Here is a 273-nt window from a genome sequence, read left to right on the forward strand (position 1 = left end):
TGTATGGATTATGTAAGAAATAACTTATGGTAGGATGTGAGTTAAGTGGTAGCTAAAATATCTAAGGGGTTATTCAAAATTGATTATACCTTGATATATGAGGAATAAATTTGATCTCTGGGAACAAAGAGGAAAAGTAAATCTGAAATATTGAGAGTAAGTAAATTAAACAAGAAAATGAGTTATGCAAATACAATATTAAATCTTGGCTGAGGGTTCGAATAAATGAAGGAAATTTAGTCCGAATGTAATTGACACACGAATTCTCGAATA

Source organism: Theobroma umbraticum, unplaced genomic scaffold (genome assembly GCF_002168275.2).
Source record: "Theobroma umbraticum cultivar Fairchild unplaced genomic scaffold, ASM216827v3 scaffold_121.0, whole genome shotgun sequence".
Classification (NCBI taxonomy): Eukaryota; Viridiplantae; Streptophyta; class Magnoliopsida; order Malvales; family Malvaceae; genus Theobroma; species Theobroma umbraticum.